At 38.3% G+C, this 15,277-nt stretch overlaps 1 protein-coding gene and 1 pseudogene across 10 annotated transcripts in view; one reads left to right on the top strand and one right to left on the bottom strand.

Moving 5' to 3' along the window:
• The window catches only part of TENM2 (teneurin transmembrane protein 2), a 3,817,113-nt gene that overhangs the window by 1,605,795 nt on the left and 2,196,041 nt on the right, over nucleotides 1-15,277 (top strand). The gene's annotated exons all lie outside the window — the stretch shown is intronic.
• LOC101038567 (large ribosomal subunit protein uL30-like) lies at nucleotides 8,003-8,773 on the bottom strand (annotated as a pseudogene).

The raw sequence follows: 15,277 nt of genomic DNA, 5'->3' as shown, positions 1-15,277 counted from the left end.
GCTTTTAACTAACATGAATAGTAGAAAATGATCTGATCTCCTTCTCCTTTTTTTCCCTAGTCTCATATTTTTCTACATCAAGAACATAGATGTACATATTCTTCTGCCATTTTCCCCATCTTTTCAAAATTTCGTCTACCCCTGCTTTCAAAATTTTCTTTTCCCTCTTTCCATTTTCATTAGCTCCTGCTTTCTGATATTTCAGCTAGACAATCTAACAACAAATTAGTACCAACGGGCTAATAAATGTTAATGAATTATAATGGGGGAAGCGCACTTACATGCACTCACAGAGTAACATGTTTGGGGGTGTGCATGATTTTCTTTTCTAGAAATAATCTTTTATCCTACTTCCCAGTAGACTATAAATAACCTGAGAGTAGGGTATTTTTGTCTCAGGTTTACTGATATGTCCCTAGCACTTGAACAGTGCAGGGTGCTAACAGATGCTCTTGAAAAATAAATGTAAAGTAACAATAACAGTGAAATTTTTCCAAAGGGAGAAAAGGGTAGTACAGATGTGTGAACAAGCCTGTTTTTTTTTTTTTTTTTTTTTTTTTAACTGCTTCTTACTTTTGGGTACAAGGACTGCCCCTAAGGCAGGGGTGTATAGAGTTGATTTCATCAGCATTTTGATGGTACCCATAGCATTTAGAAATCAAATCAGCATACTATGCACTCAGGAGAAAAGAAAATGTTAGTTTTCTGATTAGACATTTTCCCCGAGAAATCAAACTTTTAAGGGAGCTTTGTCTCCTTGTTTGATTTCTAAGATAAAGTCCATTTCAACACTAGCATGAAATGAGGCATATTTTAGCAGTTATGAAAACTCCAGAAAACTAAAACCAGGTCAGTCTCTTGCAAAAATAAAGCAAGATTTTGTAGTGAGTGCCACCCGTCTTATCAGAGCCTTACTCCCCTAGCCTGTAGACAAATATTCAAAAACACACTCTTCAAAGTCCCTAATGCTCTCATGACCCTTCAGATGATCAATATTTTTATTATTTCCCCCTCACCCCAGAAGAAACCACAAGTATGTAACAGCAGTTTAAAAGGGTATAGCATTGGGAATAGGAGTTTCCCATATGGAAAAGAAGAGAGTTGAATCTGGGTTGAAGAGGTTTCTGGGTTCTGCCCCCCATTTCATTGATACCTGGTTTTCTAAGATCACAAGCAACCCCTCTGAATCTTCCAGAATAGTTGAAAACAGTCTCCACTGTGGCACCACCTTTGGCTTCCTTTTTCATGTCACTGTTCCTGGCTCCTCCTCCTTATCTGACCTTTAAATTTTGTACTCAGGACTCTGGGCTTCTTATTCTTCTGATTCTCTCTCCAGGTTTTCTTATTCTGTCCCATGACACTAAATAAAAATGCATGCATGTAAAATTTTCATATTTTCATCTCCAGCTCTGCTTTGTTTTCTGAGCCATGGAACTTTGTTTGTCCTCTTGGATGCTCTTCTAAGATGTCCACTCAAAAATTACAGATATTGACATGTTCAAAACTGAGCTCAATCTCCTCTCCCCGATAAACACACTCTTCCTTCTCTGATTCTTACCACAGAAAAGTGGAAGCCATACAGAATGTCTGACCTTCCCATAAATGTACACTCTATATATACCATATCTAGCATATTAAGTGCACTAAATAAATACGTGTGTGGAGTCTGTAAATGAGGGAGGAGCTAGAGCAGTCCTATGAGCAGCCCTATAATCACATTATGTAGGCAATCTGCATTTCCACCAACATGTAATCATGTATTCCTCCAAGACATTTAGTCAGATAGGCAAAGTCATCTTTTACTTTAGGCCAGTAATATCAACCCATGTCATTGGAGTACTATTCTAAATCATCGTCTTTTATCTCAAATAACCTTGAGGGATAGGCAATGCTTTTCTTATTCTCTAGATGATAAAGATGAGGCTTAGAGAGTTTTCGTCACTCTCTAAAAGATGCCCAGCTGGTAATTTATAGACCTGGGAGAGACACTGAAATTTTTTTTTTTTCATTTTTAAATATATGATTCCAGGGCATTGTAGGATTATATATTTTTTTATTATATAAAATGAGGTCAATGGGAGATTAGCCTCAGTTTCTGCATCCATAGAATAAGGATAATAATACCTACCTCAATGTGATAATTAAATGAGATAATGCGTGTAAAGCACTTAGTACAGTGATTGGGCCATGGTAAGCCCTTATGATGGACGACAATTTATTCATGTGAGATTTTAAATCTCTTCCTCTATGAAATGCGAAGCAATTAAAGGATTTTGAGTAAGATAGTGATACAATAAAAGCCACTGTGGGGAAGATTAATCTATCACTTGTGGGAAGTTTATATCAAAGTAGAAAGAAACTGGAGACAAAGGGAATGGATTGCGAACGATCACGACAGCTCAGGCACAAAGCATGTCTCGCCCAAACTTAAATGGTTGCTGTGGGAGACCCCATCACCAGGTTGGGGTGCACTTGCAGGAGTGCAGCCTAGGAGGACAGCTGCCAAGGTTGGGAATCTGTGATTTCAGGCAGAGTCAGCCAGGGAAGTTAGAATTAGACTGTCAAGCACACAGGGCGGGAAACAACATACCCCAGGCTTGCTGGGGGACAAGGAGCGAGGAGAGGGAGCTTAGAGGACAGGTCAATAGATGCAAAACCACCATAGTACACATAGACCTATGTAACAAATCTGTATGTTCTTCACGTGTATCCTGGAACTTAAAGTAACGGTGGTTCACTCCTGTAATGCCAGCCCTTTGAGGGTGCTGAAGAGGCCGGATCACCAGAGATCAGGAGTTCGAGACCACCCCGGCCAACATGGTAAAACCTCATTTCTACTAAAAATACAAAAACTAGCCAGGTATGGTGGTACACACCTATAATCCCAGCTACTCAGGAGGCTGAGGTAGGAGAATCACTTTAAACCGGGAGACAGAGGTTGCAGTAATCCAAGATCATGCCATTACACTCCAGCCTGGGTGACAGAGCGAGACTCCATCAAAAAAAAAACGAAAAAGAAAATTTAAAAAAGAAAACTGTCAAGCAAAGAAAAGAAAAAAAAAAAAAGCATCAAAGCTATAACAGAGATGGGGGTGCTACTTGTCAAACTAGAAGTCAAGGAAAGAAGGAACACCATGGTTGTAAAGTTTTCCGTCTCCAATGGAAATGTTGTCTGTAGAAGGATTTGTGCAGTACTATTATTTTCCTACTCTACTCTCGCTATTTGAAAATTCTTTATTTCTGGGCTCCCTTTCAAATTAGAAAATGTAGCGCTCAAAATTCACATTCTCTATGCTAAATAATCTTTCTTAGCTGCCTTGATCTTCATATACCTGAAATTTCTACAGATGCCTATTCTGTTATGCCAACCTGCTTCACTTATCCACGGAAAAGTACCAAAAGCCAGGCTGAACCTGAAGTATGTCAGGTTGCAACAGCTCATTTTGGCTCAAGAGAAATGTTTCAGACCTGAGCTCTTAAGAGTGAAAGGGTTCTTACCCCTATTTAAATGATGTAGAACTGAATTTCTTGACTCATGGTGAGATGATCATTTAGAAGGTCCACGAAATGTTAAGACTAGCCTTGTTCGATGTGAAAATAAAGTGTGAAATGGAGAGATGTTAAAAAGGATTAATTATGGTGGTAGTTTGGATATTGGAATTCAAGGGAAAGAAAATTAGTAGTATTTCAGAAAATCTTAAAAATGCCTTTAAAATAGTCAAGCCTTACGCTTATTTGATTTTTTTCTTATGCCTGGCAAAATGACGGGAAGTTAACATACAGAGTGCTGTTTAAAAATTAAACTTTGTGGAATGGGAACTAAACTTCATGAATGAACAACCTGTATTTGGCTATCAAGAAATAACTGTTAATAAACTTGTCTCTCAATGAAAGTGTAGACTTTGATATTAAAGAAAATTGTTAGCATAGCATTTTAAATTTCTTTATTGAAATCCATCACCAAACAATAACAAAACTCACAGAAGCATTATGGCTGCTCAGTGAAGTAATAACCACTTGGATTAGATTCTCTGCTTCAGCAGAATCTAGATACATGTACAAGAGTGATATATAGCAAGGCTGCAGATACTGTAGAATGTCTTCACAGCAGACTGAACATCAGAATTGACACTAAACCTTGTGTCAAGATACACACAAAGACTTCCAGACACAGAGTGCACCTGAGGTTATAATCTGTCAAGATTAACAAAGAGTGAATACCTACAAAAGCAAATAGACTGTGATATAATTGTCATCTCCAAACTGGTGAAAAAAGATTTTTCTTGCCAATTAACATTCAAGTGCATGAGACTGAAATCCATTTACTCATTTTCTGATAATTTATGCAGCAATGTACAGAAGTAATAGGCATGGTTACATGGCACATTTATACAATACTTTTCATCCCTGAGGATCCTAAAGCTCTTTACAATTATAGCTAATGTTTGTTAAAGTACTATGTAAGGGGAGAATGCCACAGACGTTCCAAATATTATGATTATGGAAAAGCTTGATACAGTATGTATAGGAAATTCTCATGAAATTGTTGCCAGTCCTAGTGCAGGAAATATAATTCCTTTATGAGACTGATGAGCCAATGTTTATACAACTTATCCTTCAAGAAGTTTAAAGTCAACCTCTTCTTTACTGTAACCATCTCAGAAATTCATGCAATCTGGTCTGTAATTCCTTATTTTCAGAAGTGTAAGGAATGCAAATATCCTTAATAAGGAAAAGTCCTTTTATTGGGCAACAAATAAGAGTCATTATTTCCAAATGATAAAATTATAGCTTAGAGAGAATAGTGATGTAATAAGATTCTTCTGCTCAGTGTTGCAAACAGTATGTTGTTTATTTCACTAGTCCCAGCAACTGAAACACCTTTTCATGCACAAACTTGCGAGTCAAACAACCAAGAGAATGGCATATAATGGACTTCTCAGCCTCCCTAACAGCAGCATTGACAGATGATGTAGACTGCCAATCAGACCAGGTGCCTGGATTTTGAACAAAAGAAACCCAGTCTTGCATATGTCTCTGGTGGCCTCATCCAGTTTTCAGAGGCAGCACTGGCAGTATTTTTAGCCATAGAGCTAGGAACAAACACAGCTGGAATGAAGTGTGGGGTCTGTGTTCTTTGGTAGTGACAATGGAGTTATCATAGGACCAGCTCTATGATGTGAGTTGTGGATTTTATTTTGATTCCCTAGTAATGGAAGCTCCAAGCCTGGGTCTTCAGCCCTCCTAGAGATTATGTGAGTTACTTACTGTCTTGTAATAAACTACTTTTCTGTTCAAGTTATCAGTGTGTCTCTGTTGCTTACAATCCAAATCTCTAAATATTTGATATGTCAGTGATGCTTTAATCAGTTTAAACCAACAGTTCTTTTGTTGTTGTTTTTGTTGTTGTTAGACAGAGTCTTGCTCTGTTACCCAGCCTGGAGTGCAGTGGCACCATCTCAGCTCACTACAACCTCTGCCTCCTGGGTTCAAGCAATTCTCCTACCTCAGCCCCCTGAGTAGCTGGGATTAAAGGCAGTGCCACCATACCCAGCTAATTTTTGTATTTTTAGTAGAGACAGGGTTTCACCATGTTGATCAGGCTGGTCTCGAACTCTTGATCTTGTAACCTGCCTGCCTTGGCCTAAGTGTTGGGTTTATAGGTGTGAGCCACCATGCCCGGCCTAAACCAACAGTTATTAATCTGGTGAACTAACTGTTGTATACGACATTACTCCTTCCTTTTTCCCTTCTGTTAAATTTGAATATGATAAAATTTCCCAGTCCTTGTTTCTGTTTTGTTGTAATTTGATTTGGTTCTCTCTCTCTCTCTCTCTCTCTCTCTCTCTCTCTCTCTCTCTGTGTGTGTGTGTGTGTGTGTGTGTGTGTGTATCTATGCTCATTTGACCTTTGATCTAGTTTGTTGCTAGATCCAGGAACCTCCCTATATTTTCCTGAGCAAAATAAAAATTAAGGCACTTAATGAACACAGGTCTTCATTCTACTGGTATCTATGTTTGTTTATTTATTAAAGATTTTATATCACTTTTTTTTATTGCATTTTAGGTTTTGGGTTACATGTGAAGAACATGGTTGAACAATGAGAACACATGGACACAGGGAGGGAGATTTTTATATCACTTTTTAAGGGCAATTCAGTACCTGGTTATATTTTGGAAAGCAGATATAGCACTTAGATGAAGAATAAAAAATAGAAGAAAATAAGCTGTAATATAATGTGAGTGGCTACTTAGACCGAAGAATAAAATTACCATAGGCAGATTCACATTCGTTTCAAAAAGTCTTATATCCCCCTCGACTTAAATGAAAGTGATAATGATGTGTACTGAAAAGCTGGGCGGGAAGACTGAAAAGTAGCTCTGGTGACTGTGAACACACTCATGACAATGACGCAGGAGATGAGCTCTCTCAAAGCTGTTTCATGAAATGCTAGGGTAGATGCATCACTATTTCTAAACGAATATATCTTTTATTTTAATTACATAAATGTACTTAATAAACTAAGTATTTGAGTAGACTAAAGTGAAATAGTATGCTGCAGATGTTTAAATGGACATGTCCTTTTATTCAATAATTCTACTAAAGTTTTTAGGACAGTTTTGGCTAATAATGTAGGCAGAGACAAAGCTAGGTTCAAATTGTGGTTCTGTGGAGGCCTCAATGTGTCACATGGACAATGTGCCACCTTTCCCCAGCCTCCAGATCTCCATCTAAAAAGAACAATTAATAATGCTTGCCTCAAAAGGTTGCTAAGAAGACTAAGCACATAAAGCATTTAGCATAGTGCTTAGTGCATAGTATGTGACAATGTCAGCTATTGCAACGATAAATATTATTATTGTTGTTATTATCTTGCCACAGAAGTATTCACACAACGATCTGACATCACATAAATGTCCATCACTAGACAAAGCATTAAATGAATTGTTTCAACTCAGTCTTTGGAATAACAACAAATCCATCTAAGAAGCGAAGTAGCTCTGTATGTGCTGACGGTGGTGAAGATCCATTATATGTTACTGGTCACTATAAAAATCAGGTTGCAGAAAAACATGTATCTCATAACCCCACATTTTTACGTGTGTGTTTATATCACTGTCTGTTTGCATGGATTCATCAATGTGTTTGAAAAGTTATATACCTGTTCACACTGGGGAGTGGAAATGTGAGTGGGAGCAAATCAAAAAAGCATTTCGGGCTGGGCGCAGTGGCTTATGCCCGTAATCGCAGACCTTTGGGAGGCCAAGGTGGGCAGTTCACCTGAAGTCACGAATTCAAGACCAGCCTGGCCAACATGGTGAAACCCCATCTCTACTAAAAATACAAAAATTAGCCAGATGTGGTGGTGGGTGCCTGTAGTTCCAGTTACTCGAGAATCTGAGGCAAGAAAGTTGCTTGAACCTAGGTGGTGGAGGTTGCAGTGAGCTGAGATCGCACCACTGCACTCCAGCAGTGCAGTGGCTGAGTGAGACTCTGTCTCAAAAAAAAAAAAAAAAAAAAAAAAAAAAAAAAAAGCCTTTCACTTTTGCACTTTTGTAGATTTTGTTTCTCTATGTGTTTGTGTGGCTATGTATGCCTTTACTTTTATACTAAATAATGAGAAAAAGTAAACTTTCACAGCCTTGTTATTCAATAGTGACCTTCCAAGTTTCACACCAGTAATAATGCCAAGTTTCACCCGTAAATTATGCATATATATAAGCGTAGTACTTTCTAAGCCCAGAATCCTATCATATTAACAGGAGTTGTGCATGTGTAAGGAAGAACCTCATATAATTCTCAAATATTTTGTTCACATTTCCCCAACTGACTATTTGTAGAAAGTTTATGATTATTTTATGAAAATATATTTAATGTTGCCTTTAAAAAAAAGAAAGTTTATTACTCTCGTGCACTGTTCTTTTTTTTTTTTTCATTTCAATTTGAGAGCAGGTTCTGCTTATTACCTGACCAGCTTAGAAAAATAATCCTGGTAAACACCTTAGTTCATTCTTCTAATAAGCTTGTTGATCTGGTCCTCGCTGTTGCCAGCATCTCTACCTTCTAGGAAATGGGAGGTCTTTTTCTTCATTCTGCTTCGTGGAGAAGATAATTTGAAGGGCCACAGGAAGCTATTTGCTTCTTTCAAGTGTCTTCCAACAGTATAGATCTCATGAATCAGATCTTCCATGCAGATGATGCCGTATTTCCCAAGAGATCGAGCAGTCAAAGCGTTATCTGTCAAAGCAATTCAGTTTTTATTGATTTTGCCATAACCACGCTTGTAGATTAGTTGGTTTACTGATTTCAGATTTGTGTATTCCCATGCAATAAGTGTCTCTACAATCCTCAGCATGTTAATTGAAGCCTTGTTGAGCTTTACAAATGTTCCACTGAAGATTTGACGAAGGTGAAGTAGCTGTAACACCTTTCGGACCTTTGGGCTCACACCATTGATACCTCTGATCCTGATGACAAATGCCAATTTGCATTCTGCAGGCACATAAAAGTTGCTGGCTTTTCTTGCCATCCTCACCATTTAAATTTCAGTTCTGTACAGCTCCCTGTATTCCTTGTGGTAGTGCTTTGCTTTTTCCTAGATAAGCTTCCTCCTTGTCTTTAGAAGGATCTTCTGGGCAAACTTCTTTCTCAGGCACTTGATCTTCAGCTCTGAAAAATGCCTTCACTTTTTCTTAAGGGCTTCTGGCACAGCAGGAACCTACTCTTTCTTCTCCCCTACACTCTCCGGGGGTCCAGCCGGAAAAAGAGGCATGCACTGTGCTTTCTAACTACATCAAATTAGACGATCAAATTCCTATTCCTTCAGAACAATGCATTCTTGCCTTGCCCAGGTCAGTTTCTCTTCATTTAGCTAAGGCTCATAATTAACCCTTCATTTTATCTCAAAGTCAATAGGCAGTGGATCATGATGGATCTTGGAGATCATGTGTTCACTCCACAGATATTTATTACATGTCACCTCTGTGGAAGAAATTGCCTTACCTACAACCCAACTCATTTGCCTCTCATAAGTGATGGGTAAAGGATTGGATTGAAGCCTTTTGTCCACATATAGTTCATTTATTTTAGGCAGAGAAAAGAGAGCTCAACGTAGTAAAGTTCTCTGACGAGCAATTATAGTTTGAAGTCACAAAACCAGGTAGCCTTTAAGCAATGGGTTAATAACACATGCCACTCTGTACAGATTTAGATGATGGATGACTGGAATTTGAAGTAACTGGACAGCTGTCTGAACAGACTATTTCATTATATGTGAAGGAATGGCATTTCTAACTATGATGATAATTAGAGTAGATGAAATGCATAAATCAGGGAAGTTTTTTTATAGCACTGGTTTGGGGGAACAGTTTTTAACCCTCCGTATGGGCTCAGTGCATTGGATTAGGAGCCAATGCATGTTGCTATAATAGGAAGGATGTGATATTCTTGTTTCTAGTGCTACATGGCATGTTTTTTTGTATATCTGAATTCAGAGTAACATACAACGCAATAAGAATGTTCAGTTGCAATCAAGGATTTGAATAAAACATGCCTGATAATATTATAATTGGCATTGTTGTTCTTTTAGCCATATAATACCTGTAGTTCAAGTAAATTTTTTTTACCCTTTTCCAATATCTCACAAATTTGTAACATCTCTCTTTCAGCTATCACTTGCTGTGTAACAAAATTCCCCAAATCTTTAAGGTTTTGAAGGTTTCAACTACCAACAACCACATGTGTTACCTCTCCTCATTCTGAGTTGTCAGGGATCAGTTAGTTCTGCTGATCTTACCTGAAAATTTTCACAAAGTGGCCAAATTCATAAGGAGATTTGACTTAGACTCTGGGAATGCTGAACCTCTCTTTGTCATCTTGCCATCCGAATGCATGTCCTTTCCATGTGGTCTTTCTGTGTGGTCCCTCCATGTAGAATATCCAGCAGTGTAGCCAAAGTTCTTATGTGGCAGTGTTCCCAAAAGTCAGCTTTTCAGGAGGGAGTAAATGGACATTACCAGTCTTCCTAAAGACTAGGCAGGTGCAAATAAGCAAGGCTTCCATTCTGCCATATGATGTTTGGTAAACCTAGACCCAGGCAAAGCTCAAATTCAATGTCTGTGGGAATTACACGAAAACATAAATACCAAAAGAATGTAGTTATTTAGGGGCCATCTTTGAAGACCAGTTACCATGATGCCCTTTCATAGAAAGGAACACAGTAATCTGATGGCCTGACCGTCATCTGGATTGACTCTGTCTTAAAGCTCCTGCCACTGGACTCTACATTTTTTGGTAATCAAAAACCACATTTTACATTTCAAGCACAGTGCTTTATGCTTAGCAGTATCTCAATGAAGTTTAATGAAAAATCAACTGCCTCTCTTTCTCTTCTCTGTGTCTGTTCCTTTGTCACTACTACCTAAGTTTAGACCATGTTATAAAACATAATGTCATAGTTAATTAGGAAGAACTTTGATAAAAGATTTATCTGTGTTCAAACCCTAGATCCACCATTCCATCTGTCTGTCTGTCTGTCTAGATGGAATGGTGAATATAGAATATGCACATACACATCATTTAGATTTACCATTAATTTAAACTTGATTGAAAGACTGTGATCCATCAATTAATAGATAGATAGATAGACAGATAGATGGAATGGTGGCTCTAGGATATGTATCTCCACATGATTTAGGCTAAGTTAATTAGCATTTTAAAACTTTCTTATGTATAAAATAGATATTTTATAGTACTACTTTCATTATTAAAATAATACATAGAAGCGATCCGCCTAGGGCCTAAGTCTTATAAAGCACTTAATAAATGGTAGCTGTTACTTTCTGTCAGTCACAGGCCTGTACTATTTCCTGAGTGTCTTGCTTTGTCCAGACTCACCTACTTAGAGTCTACAGTGATGTTAAATTAGTGGCCCCTAAAACAAATGAGATATTGTTTCACTCTTATTTCCCTCATTCCCCCTAAATTCACTGATTCTTTCTTTACCACCTACTCTGAATTCTCTTAGCCTGGCATTCTCATCCCTTTAAAATTGTACATTTACTTCTCTTCCGAAAATGCAGCCAAACTGAATGAATTAAACCCTCTAGGTTTGTGGCCCCATATCTCTATTTTGCTTCTTTTACTTTTCTCCATGCCTAGAATTTCTCAATCCTGCCCCTCTTCCCCAACTAAAGGAGGTTGTAATGATTCAGTCCCTGAAAATGTTCAAAAAATATATATCTAAAAATCACCTAAATGGTTTATTATGAGCACAGGCCCAAATGCCTGCCTGACTCAGCTATTAGCCTAAGTAGGCTAACTAAATGCCGTTGTAAAAAATGGCATTTAGTTGATAGCATAATACGATTGATGCTTTACATTTTCGTGCATGTAACAGTCCAGAGTGGGTGTTCAGTGACATCTCAGGCAGAGAATTTGAAGATGTGCCTAGCCCAGGTCTAAAAGCAGTTCACGTCACTTTCCCCCACATTCCGCTGGAGAGGATTGGGTCATTTGGCCAAAGGGCAAGGAAAGCTGAGAAATACAGCTAGCTTTCAGCCCAAAGAAAAGACAGTACATTTTGGCACATAGGTAGCGCTTCTGATAGGTCACTTTATTAAATAAGTAACACAATCCAGATGTAAGAAAAAAGTGAGTTGTAAGGATCATGACAAACGAGAAAGCTCTTGAAGCAACTACAGAGGATAACATTAGTCAGTTTATCCAACTTTTGCCATGGAGGAATGATTGTCAGCTCCAACCAGATATGAGATTTCAAGAAAACCAAAAACCAATTACTGTATGTGAAATCTCCATTTAAAAAAATAATAGCAACTAATTTGATCATTTTACAAGTACTGTGGGCTACATAATCCATCCACTGACTGAATCTGGCCAGCAGGTCTCCAGTATGTGAAGTCTATTTTAGATACTGAGTTTACCAAATTTCGGGAGCTATACACCTGGTTGTCCCTGAAGGTTTGATTCATGTAGAGATTCTGAGACAAACTGTAAGGGAATTGGGCATTCTAAGTTTTACTCAGAAGAACATTCCCTAAATTCTCTACATATTTTAGGGAACAGACTTACATTTTCCATGTTCTTTCTCTGTGCTACCAGCTACACGTGATGTGGTTTCTATCACTTAGATTCACTTGTCTCTGTCACATTCTCTGGACATGTGGTGGGATTTAACTTGCCTATCTCCTTTGGGGTCATGTGTGGCCATCTGACATATTTGGCCACTGAAATATGACTAAAGGTGACTTGTCCCTTGCAGGAGGAAGTGGTAAGAACCCACATTATTCTTTGCTTAAAAAAAAAAAAAAAGTCTAACTCTTTCCCATGGTAATTTGCAAAATTCTAGAATCGGGCTGGTTTGTCAGCCTGGGACCTAAAGTGACAACAGTCCCGAACAGAGCTCCCAGCAACCCACAAGATGCAAAATGTAAATGAAAGAAAGAAAATGTTGTTTTCAACCAGCAAGATTTGAGGGTTGTTTGCATAGTATAATTGACCTTTCCTGATTAATCTCCTTGCTAGTGACTGTGCTTCAACAACTTGTAATTATTTAGATGAGAAATTATAAGCGTTTGGATTAGGAATTACAAGACTTGACTTGAAGTCTCCTGAAAGAAGGACTAATGAACTCTGCAGTTTGGTCATATTACTTCTCCCTGAGGCTGAGGTTTGCCATCTGTTAAGTAAAAAATGTGGTACTAGATAATTGTGGAGTTTTTTAAATTTACAAATTCCTCCCAGAATATCAGTTTAAAGCCCACCAGCAGGGACACCTGCACTCCTTCTGGATGATGAGTCCTTACTGATACACTATCATTGATCCCTACACTGCTACAGTAATATTCCCATTGTATTTGTTAACACTTTTTTTTTTTTTCTTTTTTTTTTTGAGACTGAGTCTCACTCATTTCCCAGGCTGGAATGCAGTGGTGTGATGTCGGCTCACGGCTGCACCTGCAGATGGGACTACAGGCACCCACTACCATGTCTGGCTAATTTTTGTATTTTTAGTAGAGACAGGATTTCACCATGTTGGCCAGGCTAATCTCGAACTCATGACCTCAGGTGATCCACCTGCCTTGGCCTCCCAAAGTGCTATGATTATAGGTATGGGCCACTGCGCCCTGCCCACACTTTTAGATGTGCTTAAAATTATTAAATATGACACTTTTGAGTGAAGGATAGAGTTCAACTAGATATAATTTATATGAAAAAAATACTAAAATTAAAAAAGATTTAATTGTTCCTATCACAGAAATAATTCGTAGAAAAATCTAGAACCTGAGCCTAGTGATTTCTAAGCATATGTTATTTTCCTATTACCGTATTTGCAATCTAAATTGAATTTCCTGTAGCATGCTTTATTTATTTTGTTTTCTTTTGATTTTTACCCTCTCAACACAGAAAATGCAATTACAATGATTCTCAAAGATGATAGGTCACTACACCACCCACCAAGAAAAATTTGGAAGAACACGTGGGGAATTCTCCTTGCTTTGAAGAAAACATTTCAATATGTCTTTTAGTAGAGGGAAAAATGAGAGAAGCAAGTTCAAGATGAGAAATCACTAGCCAGCAAGCATATTGTGATAAATCAGCCATAACATGATTATAGCCACTTCCCTGGGAAAGAAATCAATGCTGAATCAGACTTAGATAGACCAGGGGGATCAAATAGAGGTCAAAGGTACTTCTCCATCTCGAAATTGGATAATTATTACTGTTATTATTGTCAGTTGCTATAATATAATACTGGGAGAAATATACAGAGTCCCAGTGCTGCATTTATTGGCTGGCTAGACAAGTCAATCCATTACAAGGAAATAAATTCAAGCATGTTACTCCCTCCAAATATCAAGTGAATTAGGGTAATTAGAACAAAGCTACCTGTGAGTCTACTTTAGATTTTTTTTCTCTAAATAAGCAGAAAACATAAAGCAAATAAGCAATTTTGAAAGAAGGAATTGAATTCATTTCTTTTGTTTTGAGAATTGGACAGTAAGGCTTGCTTTAATAGAAGCACACCACATTCCAGTTGTGGCTGAAGCCTGTAATCCCAGAACTTTGGGAGGCTGAGGAGGGTGGATCAGTTGAGGTCAGGAGTTTGAGACCAGCCTGGCCAACATGGTGAAACCAGATCTCTACTAAAAATTTAAAAATTAGCTGGGCATGGTAGCTGGTGCTTGTAACCCTAGCTTCTCAGGAGGCTGAGGAGGAGAATCGCTTGAACCCGAGAAGCAGAAGTTGCAGTGAGCCAAGATTGCATCACTGCACTCCCTAGACTGGGCAACAGAGTGAGACTCCATCTCAGAAAAAGAAAAAAGAAAAAAGGTATACCAGGTTGGAAATCTTGGACTTGAATGCAGCCAAAACCAGGAAGCTCCTGAGAGGCCTATTTTTCTCTTATTCATAGCATTCAGCCAGTCACCAAGTTTTCCTATTACATTCCCTTAATAGCCTTAAAACCTTCCCCCTTCTCCATAATACTCACATCGCCTGAACCTACCTGGTCTTTAGCCTTCTTGCCTGCATTTCTGCACCAGCCTGTCTTTCCATCTTCCTGCCTCAGCCTCATATATTTCTAGTGCATTCTACTTTAACTTAAATGCTCTTTCTGAAATCCAAATCTAATCATGACATTTGTGTCCTTTAAACCATTCAGTGGCTTCCTCTCATAAGTAATTATTTTCTAAGGATTCAAGCTGTCTTTTATTTTGCTAGACATCAGTCAAGCTGATTATTAAGCAAATCCATCTTTCATTTTCTGCTTAATATTTAATATTTGTTCTCTATTGCCCTCATTGGACTCTTAGCCTTTTGCTAGTGAGATCTTTTTTTTTTTTTTTTTTTTTTTCCTGAAGTCTATTTTGGGTTGTGGATGGGGTATATCAAGAGAGGTTCTTTTTTTTTTTTTTTTTTTTTTTTTTTTTTTTTTTTTTTTTTTTGAGATGGAGTTTCACTGTTACTACCCAGGCAGGAGTGCAATGGCGTGATCTCAGCTCACCACAATCTCTACCTCCTGGGGTTCAAGCAAGTCTCCTGCTTCAGCCTCTAGAGTAGCTGGGATTACAGGCATGCACCACCATACCCAGCTATTTTTTGTATTTTTAGTAGAGACAGCGTTTCACCATGTTGAGCAGGATGGTCTCAATCTCTCGACCTCATGATCCACCCACCTCGGCCTCCCAAAGAGCTGGGATTATAGGCGTGAGCCACTGTGCCCAGCCTCAACAAAGGTTCTTTAGTGGTCAGGCTA

The sequence above is a fragment of the Saimiri boliviensis genome, chromosome 20, assembly GCF_048565385.1.
Source record: "Saimiri boliviensis isolate mSaiBol1 chromosome 20, mSaiBol1.pri, whole genome shotgun sequence".
Taxonomy (NCBI): Eukaryota; Metazoa; Chordata; class Mammalia; order Primates; family Cebidae; genus Saimiri; species Saimiri boliviensis.
This window is presented reverse-complemented; position numbering and strand designations above follow the sequence as displayed.